Source organism: Leptinotarsa decemlineata, unplaced genomic scaffold (assembly GCF_025532065.1).
Source record: "Leptinotarsa decemlineata unplaced genomic scaffold, Ldec_3_MD MMD2_tig00000199_RagTag_RagTag, whole genome shotgun sequence".
Classification (NCBI taxonomy): Eukaryota; Metazoa; Arthropoda; class Insecta; order Coleoptera; family Chrysomelidae; genus Leptinotarsa; species Leptinotarsa decemlineata.
The window spans coordinates 4,887,893-4,901,038 of NW_027412544.1; the positions used below are offsets into that span (position 1 = coordinate 4,887,893).

Consider the following 13,146-nt stretch of genomic DNA (forward strand, 5'->3'; position numbering starts at 1 on the left):
AAAATATATTATGTACGATATCGAATCAAATCGTAAATGGATGTTATTATAATTGTATATAATATTCACGCTAAAATAACAATTGAGTAAAAGCTGAATAACAGTTTTGTGGGCGTAATAATACGCCATTTTTCAAAATCAGCTAGAACGTGTATAAGATATATTTTGCAGAATATTATTTATTATAATAATAATAATGATAATAATGTTTATTCCCTCGATATATATATATATATATATATATATATATATATATATATATATATATATATATATATATATATATATGAATGGTATACACAATTCTCAAATATATAAAGGAGTAAATAAACAAGGGCATCACAGAAGGAGCATCGCCGAAGGGATGTTCCTTGTACGTGCTATAGCCATATCAGTGAACAATTAAAACAAAAAATTTGTACGTATGAGGTAAATTGAAAATCACCATAGGAATAATTATAAAATTAATGTTGAAAAATTATTGAAAATAGTCTCAATTATAAAATAGTGCCTAAGATCAGGCTTATATTTACAGTAGTTCAGCGACAATGGTTATTGACGGTCGAACGCAAAATATATTTTGTATGTAATAAAATGACCAATAAAATGTACAGAATGATAAAAACAATAGCTTAAGTAAAGTAATTATGTTACATGGAAGGTTCTGAAAATAACCGCTATGTTATTAAAATTTGGTTTTTCTGGTGTCTTTTTTGTTTTTTTCTTTTTTTTTCTGGAGGCGGGGAGTTTATTGGGAGGCAATTTTGTTCATACATTTTTTTAAATTATTTTGATTAACCAGTTTATGGAAACATGATATTTCGGTTAGCAATATCCATTTTTAAATTTTTTTCTTGAAACTTTTATTATTATGATTGTCTTTGATTACATCGGGTGTTATCTGATAAATTCGTGGTCCCAAGTAAAATGCATTTCTCTGTCCAATCGTTTTCTCACAACAAGGGGTGACCATAGAATTATCCATGTTTCTTTTGTGGTAGGTGTGTTCAGCTAGAGTTATCTGAATATTTCCTTTTTGAATATTATTCAGAATACAGAATAATTGCCTCATGTCAGGGACCTGTGTGTCTCTGAAAACACTGTCACTTGAGTATGTTCGGCCTTTGTGAAGTATTATTTTTAAAATCCACCTTTCAATTGTATCAAGATTCACCAAATAACAATCTTCAACTCCTCCCCATCCAATTATCCCGTACGACAATTGAGACTGAACAAGTGCAGAATATAGGGTTTTCAAGTGTTTCATGTCTAGGAAGTTTCTGAGATATTGGAATTTAGAAAGTGTACCTCTCTTCTTTCTTACTGTTTCTTTTATGTGTAAGTCCCAACGAAGGTGTCTATCAATTGTTACCTCTAGGTATCTAATTGAGTCACTTTCAGTTATATAGTAATTATTGTAGATATTGAGTTATCCAATATCAGGCAATCTATTGGAGTATGACGTGAATGGTAAGTGATTCGTTTTATTGAAGTAAATTGTGAGTTTGTTCTGTCGAAACCAACTTTCGATTGCTTTCTTTCTTTCTTCTTCTACACATAAATTGAGTTGTTTCCGCGTAGATCCTGTGTATAGGATAGCAGTGTCGTCCGCAAAGCTCAAGACCTTACCTCTTGTATCAAGAAGGAGCAGTTCATTCAAGTGAATTGTGAAAAGAACGGGCCCTAGCACAGTTCCTTGAGGTATCCCGAAGCCCAAATTTTCCGGATTACTCATTATATCACCTATCCTGACCCTTCACGATCATCCAGATAACTTTTGAAAAGTTCATACGCCTTTTCACGAATACCAATGTTTTCCAGCTTCTAAAAGTTTGGGGTGACTCACTGTATCAAAGGCTTTCGAGAGATCGATGAAAATGCACATTGTTGGAATCTATTTGTCTAAAGAATCGTAAATTTGTGATGTAAGTTTATATATGGCATCTTCTGTCAATTTCCCCCCCCCCTAAATCCATATCGTTCATCAGCAATCAGTTTATATTTATTTGTAAATTTCAAAGGACGCCTCTTCATGAGGCGTATCAAAATTTCAGGAAAAAGTATGCAACACTTACATACTTGAAAATTGCATATTTATAAAGTATCAATATTGAAAACACTTTTCGGACAATAGATTAAAAATGTCGTAGCTCGAAAGAAAATGACTGAAGTACCGGTGTGAGAGAAGTGTTTTAATAAAAGCATGAATTAATTACATCCAAATTGTAGTGACTCTCATCTTATTTTTTTTAATTTCAAAACGGTTTCATTTTTTTTCATATTAATACAATCTATTATGGGTCTTTCAGTCAAAGAAAAGGTACAATATGGCAAATTTGGGTTACAAATTACAAAGCGCTAAATATAACTACAAAACACGATTTGAGCAAATACATTTTTACTAATTTTCTTCGAGACAAAACACAAGCTCTACAGAAAAACCCTTAAGGCGATCTTAGAGCGATGCCTGTGCGAAAGTGGCGGTTCACATTGGATTTGAATCGCTGGAGAACTTTGGAAGAAGTTTTTCAGGAAGTTCATTTCACATAAACGCATTTCTACGAATGAAAGAGTTCTCAAACAGTTATGATGAACGTTAAAACGATGAGCAGCCACAGTCCATTGCGTATTTCTGATATGTACCACTCAATGGATGGAATCAAATGTGCCAAGTCACTTGAACACTTCCCGTGAAAGTATTTACAGAAGAGAGACAAATCTTCCACCTATCTTCGATGTTCCAGACTATCAAAGTTGCAAGTGATGTTCGCCCTCCAATCAGGCGGATGGCCCCTTTCTGGATAAAATCCAGCAGCTTCAGGGTATGCTTAGAGGCGGAGCACCACATATGTGAACAATGCTCCAAAAAAGGTTTGACCTGAGCTTTATAAAGCATCAGAAGTTGCTGGGGTGTGTACAGTTTTCTGGTTCGGAATAGTGTTCCAAGCTTTTGAGAAGCAGCATTCACACTTTCAGTGATATGATTTTGTCAATACCTAATGGTGTCCATTTTAATCCCCAACAAACTTATCGAAGCAGAAAGTGGAATTGTCTTACATGACATTATTATAGTCGGTTCGGAGATATTTAATTTATCTTTTTTGGAGAAAACCTATGCCTGAGTTTTTGTGGCATTGGATTGAACCTGGTTAGTTCCACCATAATTCGAAATCACTTCTAGATCTTCATTGAGATATGCAACCTCCTGCTGCCGGTGAAGATGTGCACCCGCAGTCGAAATCCTGGAATCCATTTGGATTAGATATAATATATATTCTTGGAATGTTATATCTTGGATGTTATGTCTTGGATATTTTCGATATTTTGTCTCCAATATTATTGTACATCATACGATAACTAAACGCTATCAATGCTTATCTCCGGCAACAAGTTGTTTAATATTTCATTAAAGATCTGAAACAAATTTGAGAACTGGGCTGACTGTAGCCAAGTAGGATTTTTTGCTACGAAAACCCAAGAATCAATTCTCCCTAAGAATGTTTGTATTTTGGAATCAGTCATCATGATGTCAAATGAGCATTTGATATGCTTGGGAACAGACACGTTACTGAAAGTCATTTTATGAAGTGCCTGGTGTATCTCCGTCGAAAAAATATATTGCAGTACTTTCAAATAAATGAATTCTATCCTATTCATCCTTTCGTTGAGTAGTTTATGTTGCTCTCAAAACTCTAACCATTCCATAGGAGCTTTCTGAGCTAGATCACACCCCGCATATATAGAAGTGTACAATGCCAAACTACTCGCTTTCAAGACCAACCAGTTCCCACTGATTTATCGGGATTTAATTTAGCTTGAGGCAATTTCATCGGCAATATCTCACTGAATCCAGCCCAAGTTCTACATTGAAACTTTATTTGAAGAGATATTCGGGCCGGCCATATGCGATCTCACCGCGGTTTGGAAATTAATATTTGAGTTCTTACAAGCTTATTTGGTTAGGAAAAAGGATCGGGAGTGTGTAGGGATGGAGTGTATACAAAATAATTATCATAGGGTTGGAAAATATGGAATGCCGTATAAAAAAGACTGAAACAAAAGGGTTGTGTGGGTTTAAAATTGAGGGGAAATATATACACGTCGTCTGCATGTTATGTCTGCAAAAAAAACATATTTGAATCTGGGAATGGATGTAATAAAAATTTTCGAATTTATCTCGGTACCGTAAATAAAACTACACAAATATCTTTCAAATTTGTGGTGGGTATCGCTAAAATTTTACAGATTTAAAGAATTTGAATATTAGTAGCACTATTCATGATGATGATTAAACAATTTTCACAAACATTATTTGTAGACGCGTTTTGCTAATACCGTAGCTTCTTCGGTAAAAATGGATATCACACACTATGCTACAATTCTTATATACAACATTAGTAGGTATAGTCGAAGTAAACGATACTGTGCACGTTTAAAGTTGGTGGCACTCTCACAGGTCAAAACAACCAATACATAGAAACGAACCGGCTGCAAACTAGTCCACGTGAACTGTAGAATTGGAGGTTCGTATTGGATAATTTTTACTAACCGATTTTTATGAAGAGTCATAAAATTAAATTTGAAGTCATTTTACGACGACGAATAGGAATCGGGGAATGAGGGGATGGTTATCGCCGTCAGTTCAGGAACTGATCGCGATTTGAGTTTTGACATGCGATATTGGTGCAGTTATAATTACTTAAAATTTGAAAAAAAAAAACTAATCAATACAGTTTATTGTATGATTAGTACAACTGTATTGATTATTTTTTTAATATGGATTTTCATCAAGTATCAGCAAGTTCTATTCAATTCCTTGAAATTTTTGTTATCAGTTTCAAATGTGGTGTCTTTGGACAATTTTACTGATAGTAATAACGAGTGTGATAACATCGCAAACTTTTTCAAACTATTACAAGCAACATCAGATTTGACCAAAATTCATGTACGTAAAATAGTCAAAAACAAACCTTATGAATGCAAGACGCGATGTGAAGAAGACAAAAACCTAAATGGAGTATACATCATACAATGCTCGGACTGCAACAAATTCTATATCGGCCAAACCAAGAAAAAACTGATAACCAAAAGCCATATATAAATCAAACCTCGCAACATACGCCATACAAAACAAACATAACTTTTCCCCACCAGAGAACATAAAACTCATAAAATAAGTCAATAAAGGAAACTGTATGGACATCTGGGAAAACTTAAACATCCATGAATTTAAAAGTCATAAATCACTTTTCGAAGAACAAATACAAATCAAAACACAACAAGACCTAACATTCAATATACTACACAATGCAATATATATTCCTAGAAACAGTGAACCTAGCGAAAATCCAACTCATAGTAAATTACCTGATGTAACCCAAATACAGGCAAATTTACCTGCAGCATCTGCACTAAGGCGTTCTAACCGCATGAAAGAACGAACAAGAGGATGAAACGTTAGTTTCAGTAGAGCCAAGAAGATGATACTACAGCCAGCTATCGAAAGCGCTCGCATATAATAAATAGAAGTTATAAGGCTTCAACTACTTTTTATGACACATGTTAATGAAAATTAGTTGCATCATTCAAAAAAAATATCAGAAATGATTATTGAATAACTAAATTAGTTAGTTCCCTGAGTATAATATTAAATGGGAGCTGTTGGAGCGATAGTGTAAACCAATCACCATCTCAGTTTTTGGACAGCAGGTAAATTTTTAAATTTTATAAAATCATTAGAATTATGAAAAAATATTTAACAACCCTATTTATACCCAGATATTCCAGCAGGTTGAACTTATGCCATTAGCTTCTGCATGGAGAATGTCGTACATGGTAAAAGGTGGTGGTAAAAAGTGGCGACTATAGGTGGAACTGGTCTTCTTCAGTTCAAAACTTCTTTCAATGTTAGTGTGTAGCGTAACTTCCGTACCGCTCGTGATTTCATAAAGTAATATGTTCTCGTTTTTAGTTTGTCCTCGTTTGTCATTTATATTCACTGTATCATGTTTGTTTACATCTTTTCGTTATCGACGTTAACTATTTTTCATTTCATTCCGGTGTAAATGCTAGGGATTAGGGATCTGTATTGACAGAATTATCAACATAGTTTGGCTTGGCCTATTCGCGCGGAGATGGCGATGTCAGTAGCTTTCTCGGTATAATTAGAACTCGTTTTTCTTACACATTTCTTTATTTGAAAAAGTATTGTGGTAAAAAGTTCAGGAACTGCAAATAAGTTTTTCTGGAACCTTAGCGGTATTTGGAAAGGGAATTAATTTGAACTTTTCTGCCTGGTCTAGGTATATGTAATATATCGAGCTAAACTTTAGGCATATTGTTTATATTCATGATTTTATTTTATAGAAACTTAGTCGTATTTTCAACGCAATCTGTCATACAACCGATCAACTGGGAATAAAACCTTTTTAACCCGAACTATTCTGCTTGGTGTACGAACTTATTTTTCCCACCCCACTTCAAATGTTAGCGAAACGCATATAGACATTTACAAATGTTTGTGTGAATTGTTCAATTATTATCATGGATTCAAGGCTTATATTACAACATCTCTTCAGCAACCAATTTTTTCCCAAATCCTTTTGGAATTATACAATTTTTGTTAGTTTTCGCTCATCTTCAGATATCCAGATACTTGAATGCTTTGAGTGAACCATGCGTGGAAAGATGCAAGTTTAATCTCCTCTCAATAAATGACACTGCATTCGAAAACCTGTAATGGGGTTGTGGATCAAAGAAATTCAAAATTGGTCACATCAATATATTCAGGTAGTATATTTGCTCATAAAAAAATTTTGAGAATAAATCATTAGAAAATATAAAAATTTAAATGGAGCAAGAAGCATATGTACTACGTGCCTACTCGAAAAAAAATTGTAATTAGTCTTTTCCATCTGAGTTTGTAGAAAAATTACTTGTGAAACTAATATAGAAGAAACCTTATTGAAATATTTATTGCCTAATATTATGGCTTCGGTATCTCACAAAATTATTTCAAGGTGACCATTCAATCCAAAACAAACATTCGCAACTGATTTTGAAATCACCGAGGTTTTGGAATGTCTAAGAATGTCAATAAGTATATTGAAAAAAAAAGTAGATAGTATTTGTTGAATTAGTTTTGAATGTATTTATATAATCAAAAATAGTTCCAACTTCAATTGAAAGTAAGTCTCCACATTTTTTATTAGACAGATTTCACCCAAATGACATTTCATTAAAATTTTCAAATTTTTATTTTGTTTCATCTACTATGTAAGCTCAGCTTAGTCCGAGAAGGATAATGATCTTAAGAATTATTCTGGAACATGAGTTGATAGCAATGTCATTTTATGGTGATTGTAACCTAAACTCCCCTGATGAAGCTTCTGTAAAAATAATAATAGCCTCTGGTGGGTTCAAAAACTGTGAGACATGAAATCAGTGACTCCAATTTATGTTTGAAATGCAATGAAATAGATAGCATTCCACATCGGTTGCGAGATTGCGGAATTTCGAAAGATACATGAAAATGGTGCAAGGAAAAAATAAATAAGAAATTCAGTAAGTTCAATAATAGTGGTGATGCAAGAGAGATTTTTCAAACAGTATTCAAAAATGAAAATGACGCAATTGTTTGGCAATGGATTTATTGTGGTTTATTATATACCAACCTGGAGCAGCACAAAGATTTAACAGGGTTTGTAAACACACTTAGAAGGAGTAGGTGGTTCATGATAGAGTCTGATTGTTCAGATAGATTCTCAAAAAAAATTCTTCTAGATATAGGACATTGTTTATACTATGTAGTTATTATATGCGATAATAAAGGGAAGAGTAATAAAAAAAAACCTAGAACTGAAACCCATATTCGAATGTATATCGCCTTATTAGATCAATTCGTACCGAACTTTCAAATGAACTTCCTCTCACCTATCTTGGTAGTGTTTATGGAAGTCTCTAAAAGCCTGAAGGAAAGTCTCCGGAAGTCTCTCAATGTAACGCGATACCTAGAACGATCGCGAAGCGCAAGTCGAGATGAGCGCGACCTTGGCCAAGTCACAATCAGTTGAGGAAGACCAGCGGCGGCCAGCGTTATTTTTGTAAGGGGATGATTTACTTGTCGCAGTTTTGTAAATTGTCTAGTGAAAATCTTCCAATAACTAACGTATCTCAAATAATCATATAATGAAAAGTGTTGGAAGGTGTTCCAAAATTTTAGGGTTATTCATGGAAGTATCACTTGGGGTACCTACATCTGCATTATATTATACAAAATTATCGAACAAAAAACGAAAATTGACAAAAGCTATTTCTCAACTGATCCAAATATTTTGATGAATTTTATCAACTCGATATAGTTCGCGTCCCGAAAATGTAGAAGAACGTTCATTTGGATAGAATGTTCATATGAATTTTCTGTTGTCATGATATCTCTATGGATTTTTGGTATGTCTGACTGAAGTTAACTCATAGATTTTATAATAGATAAAATTATTTAGAGTCTGGGTTATATTGTCCAGTGAACAACACTTAACAAATTTCTAGTCGCAGTAAAAAACAGTTTTGCTTATAAATGGCCTATGAATAATATAATTGAAGAATCACGAACCTTTGTTTGTGTTGGAAAATATCAAGAAACGTCTGAAACTATTGAAAAGATTTATTCTATTGCATGATTGTTTTTTAGACTTCACAGAATTCTAGATGTGAATTGGATTCTTGCAGGACAAACATTAAAAAAAATATCGTCTTGAGGTTCTAGCTACTCTTCGTAAACGAGTAGGAAGAAAGCGGCCAGAGTTGTGGAAGAACAAGTTATGGACGCTTCATCAGAACAATGATCAAGGTCACACTGCACTGATCACTTGGTAATGGAACATCGTCCCAAGTCGCCACATTCAGCTCCGTATGTTCCTGGAAGTGAAGGCATTATTGAAGGAAATCAGCGAGGTCGGTCGGTAGCCAGGCAGCGGGACCTTTGTTCACTCACTCGAATTGACTGCCGTGTTGGTCGGTGGTTCAAACCCTAGTCTGAATGATCAATTTTCACTTGCTATCGTCCAACCAGTGTTAGGAATCACACGTTAAAAGATAAGACCTCGTTAAAATCCTCAGCTCGCACAAGTTTCGACTTCTGAGGCTTGTCGTTCGTAGGGGTGCGACAGCTGGTTAACGGAAAAACATACTTTAAACAGATTTGATGTACTGAAAGCTGTGAAGGAGAAAACGACGGAGACTATAAACACGCTTTAGGAGAATGACGTGAATTACTATTATGGATACCCGATTGAAAATGTATAGGGATAGCGGAGGGAAATATATTGAAATAGATGAGATGAAATTTGTGGAGGAGGAAATTGAAACCCTTTTCTAGCAACCTCGTACAGAAACCAGCTCAGTATTTCAAACTAACCAGATACTCGACCTGGTGCTCATAAGAAATGTTGACTTTTATAGTCAATTTCTCACTTCCCTACAATTTTCAATGCTCCTACAATTTCAATACTTTCAAACTTTTCTCTTAGATCCTGAATCTGAACAATCAATCACGATGATGTTGTGTGAACTCCATTCCATGAATAGCTTCCTAATAAGGTACAAATGATTCAACAAGAGCTTTCTGAGTATGTCGAGATGAATACACTAGGAATGAATACACTGGGAAACCCATTATTTTCGTCAAAATTCGAAAATTGAATATCTCGTTACTGTCCTATACAGATGTACCTATGCAGGATGTTGGACGTCTGTCATACTCTCCCGGTATGACTTGCCACTGATGAGGAATCACTCCGCCGAAAATCATGTCTTCGTGAGAAATATAATCAAATATCCGCCTTGTAGTTAGCTAGAAAAGTGATTGCATCCCGATTTCGTCATTTTCCTCAAATACAATTGTCAATTAAGTTTTACCACTGTGATATGAATGACGAATATCGCAGTTGAATTCATAAAATGGATCAGAATACATATTCATACCTTGTATGAATGAAATATCTTGGTATGAATACTTGTTTTGAATAGGGAATAACTCTCGAGGTGGAATATGTTTGGACAAATCACTCGAGATACGAAATAAAATTGGTGTATTTCGACGCGTCGCATCGTTTATAATAGCAATGCGGCACTCACGTCCAACTAGGACTCTTGGAACGATTATATTTTATGGCAATGGCAAATTCGAATCAGAAATTTAATGGTATTTGATTTTATCTCCAATGCGTAGTGTGTGAATTTGACAATTTGGCATATATGGGACATTCTTGGAAATGAACAAACCATTCATTTCGAAACGCGATGTAAGATCTGAACTTTTATTTGGCTTAGTCATCAAAATAATAATTTTTGTTAGTGAAAATTGTAAATGCAAAATATGATGGTTTCCGTAAGTCTGGAGACGGATCAAAAAAGTTCTAAATGATTGTGTTCGTATTGAGATGCTCATGAAAATGATTTATTAATAAATAATGATATAATTATTTGATTGTGGTTTCAATGACGTTTGTTATGGTATATCATAAATACTTTCTTTGCATGATTCGAATTTTTGGTATACATAAATAGGTCTGATATCGGGTCAGTTTTTTGAAGCTGATATAAATACATACTTTTTTCAATCAATAAAAATCCTTATTTCTGCTGATTGATCCAAAACGTTGAAAAAACCATGGTTAATTTCCGTACAATAACGGACAAAAAAAAACAACTTCAAAAATGTAGAAAATATTTTTTTATTTAAAAAAAAACTAATCAATACAGTTTATTGTATGATTTTCACTAGTAGGGTTTTACAAAAACCGCGACACGTGTTTCGCTATACAATAGCTTCTTCAAGCATATGCTCAAGTTTATGTTTGAAGGAGCTATTGTATAGCGAAACACGTGTCGCGGTTTTTATAAAACCCTTATTGTGAAAATCATACAATAAACTGTATTTATTAGTTTTTTTAATATGGATTTTCATCATGCCAGTTCTATTCAATTGATTTTTTATTAGGTGACTTATAAATAAATAACGTAATCATGATCGCCATCTGGAAGTAGTTCCTTTGGTAGTATTATTTACGATTTTTTTATAGATATGGTAGTCCATAATAGTCATCAGTTTTTGTGATCTCCTGATGATACTTTTCTTGGTTAGCAAACCGGGCGTCGAGAGATATAGGTTTGTTCTGGTGTGGGAAAAGTGTTTTCTTGGGATATTTCTTTCAGGGTTGATTTTCCCCGAACTAAGGATGATTTGTATTTTTCCAATCAATAAAATCTCTATATTCCTACTAATGTATTCAAAATGGAAAAGAGAATGTTCCATCTTAATATTAGAGTAAACAGAAAATTAACAAATATTTTGAGATGAAAAATGATAGTCATCAAGATGGAAGTATTTTAAGTCCATATTGAAGACATTTCAGAAATGCAGAACAGACCAGTTATTAAGGTTTCTTTCAAAATGGATTATTAATTTTATTCTCATGACCATCAACTGAAAGACGTTTTTTATATTTTTTTGGGAATTGTTATTTTATAACTTTGATGAAAGGAATAAAAAGACTTTTGTCTAGTTTACTTAACAATGGTATAAAATCCGAAACCGGTCGTAAAAATAAAATAACTAGTTGAAATTAGACAAAATTGAACATTCAATTCATCAAAGTGATCATGGATTTCGAAAAAATAGACAAGTCATCAATTACACAAAAAAAAGTTATTATATATCATTTTGACACTTCAAATATTCAATACATCGCAAACATCAGTTGCAAACATTTTCTGTGAACTGGTGATAATACGTATTATCAGAGAGCTATTGAATATAACTCTGTTTTGTCACGTTTCTTATTCAATATTTCTTATTTCTGTTCGAAATACTCGAGCTTCGGTTGAATACATGTTTTTCACATTCTCAAAATGACAAGAAAGGAAGAAGAAGAAAGAATGTAGAAAAAAATTCGTTACCAGGTAATCTTACAGATTTCCGACCCGACTAATTCAGTTCTAGAAGACAGATAGATATCCTATGTTAACCCTTTCAATTATACACCTAGACGCAACATACGAATACATATACAAATATACATATATATCTATTTACCCATATACACATTTGAGATGATACAAGAATTGATTGGAAAAATGTCACAAATATCACAATATAAAGTCTCACCATAGAATGCATTGAAGTTTTTTATTGGAGCCCCATTGAGATGTTTCCTGTTTCAATGTTTCAAATCAGAATGTATATGATCGCTTTCATCAATCAAATAATCTTCCTTCATCAAAGTTGACTTTAGGACAGGAAGGCTCATTTTATCATCAAAAATTCACAAGATAATTTTTGCATGGAAGTTTATTTTTTTCTTATACATTTCTCCTGAACGTAAACGTGTCTATAAACTTCACTGAAATAATATTTTGTCATTGTCTAGGATCGTTTTACTTTGTTTGCATTGAGTAGGTCAAAAATCTGATCTATTATTCTCATCACTTCCATTCTCTGAAAATATCTCACCACTTTCTTCAGTTCATATCCATGTGTAGTTGGATTGTCCTATGAAGTTGTTATGTTACTGCGTTCTGTAACTTTAGATCGAGTATTTTTTTGTGAAAATTTATATAGTTTCCTTTTATGATTTAGTTAATGTTGATATTATATCTGTATGGTTTTGATTTTATGATTATTCGTGTGTATTGTATTTTGGCAGTTGAGTTTTTTTGAGATATTCGCATTGTTTCTATTCAGCTGAATCATGAATGAAAATGTTCTGAAGAATATGTTTGCCTCATTGGTAGGTACTTCATTTCTTCAAAGAATAAAGAAAAATTTTCAGTTGTCGAATTTTTTTTCGTCTATCAAATCATTCCATTTCAAGTATTTCAATTCACCTGTAAATTCAACCACCTCTCTGATTTGTAATGTTTATTCTATCACTTTTCACTTTTATCACTTCTCATTACTATTATACCCATAGTGCATGCATCGAGCTTTCATTAGAAATTTCAAGTTTCATAAATAGGTATCATAGAAAATTTGTTTTTTCAACTGACTATGCATAGAAAAGGAGAACAGATAAATAAATCCGCTTTTTGAGAATATTTTCCGCAGAACTTTTGAAAATAGATATATAGATAGATTTATCTTTGTGC

The 13,146-nt window shown here is 33.3% G+C and overlaps 1 protein-coding gene and 1 long non-coding RNA gene across 2 annotated transcripts in view; both read left to right on the plus strand.

The window, feature by feature from the left end:
• mspo (M-spondin) overlaps positions 1–13,146 on the plus strand; it is a 593,209-nt gene that overhangs the window by 222,273 nt on the left and 357,790 nt on the right. The window lies entirely within an intron of this gene.
• LOC141481498 (uncharacterized) lies at positions 6,225–6,437 on the plus strand. The gene is made up of 2 exons (XR_012465022.1): positions 6,225–6,302; positions 6,367–6,437. It is a non-coding gene; the product is annotated as an uncharacterized lncRNA (long non-coding RNA).